We start from the raw sequence: 1,096 nt of genomic DNA on the forward strand, positions 1-1,096 counted from the left end.
GTATATATTTGTTTGTGTATTTTGTTTGTGTTTGTGGTCTTAGGACCTTAAAATACCTAATAAACAACAAAAACCCTAAAAAATGTTTGTGTGGACTGTTGGATGTGATCTGAGTTTTGGACTTAGAATTATGCAACATTCCCCATGCAAAAGGACTTGGCCAATGCCAACATTTCTGAAACCAAGTTATTATGATTTGAGCTCTCATCTGATGCAAGTATTGGGATCCACTTGAGTTCATATGCTACATGGTCTTGATGATGATGTTACTTTGAACCAGTGTCTAATGCCTTATTCTGAGTCATTCAAGGAGTATGTCATCTGATACATGGAAGATTATGAAGAAAACTATGAATTTGCTGGCTTGGATGTGGCTATCTTTATTTGATACCTTGCTCTTCCTTTTGTTACTTGCTTATTGATATTGCTTGATTCCAAAGTCCAAAGGAAAAGTGGGTTTCTATATGACACTCTTGTCTATTGGATTGCATCTCACTGGTCAGATCTTTTCAACTCTTAACTTTTAAATTTTTGCTTAGGATTAGTCTCTTCATCTCCTCCAATTTCTTAAATTTTAAATCTCTCCCACATTTCAAAATCTTCTTTACTTATTATTTCTAAACTTAGACTTTATCGCAAATTAGAAACTTTGGCCTTATGCCATTGCATTTTAAACTCTTTTCTTAAATAAAATTTGTAAACGAACTTAACCATATTTGACTTAAAATTTCAAAAGACAAAAAGAAATAACACTTATTCAAACTCTTTTAGGCATTTGGTGCCTCTTTTAAACTTAAATTTTTGTCAAAAGCAATTCACTCACTTTGAAATTGATACCACGAACTACGAGGTTTTGATCCCTTATTTTTATGTTGGTACGTAGGCACAAGTCCGAAGTACTTTTCAAACACAAAAATATAATCAATGAATTCTTTTCTCATCCCCACACTCTTTTCTCAAACATCATTTTATACCAAAAAACACATACACACATAAAAAAGGGCTCCCTAGGAGTACCTAGGACACTTTGGGTGCTAACACCTTCCCTCTGTGTAACCAACCCTCTTACCTATAATCTCTGGCATTTTATTAGTTT

This window comes from Lathyrus oleraceus, chromosome 5 (assembly GCF_024323335.1).
Source record: "Lathyrus oleraceus cultivar Zhongwan6 chromosome 5, CAAS_Psat_ZW6_1.0, whole genome shotgun sequence".
Lineage (NCBI taxonomy): Eukaryota > Viridiplantae > Streptophyta > Magnoliopsida > Fabales > Fabaceae > Lathyrus > Lathyrus oleraceus.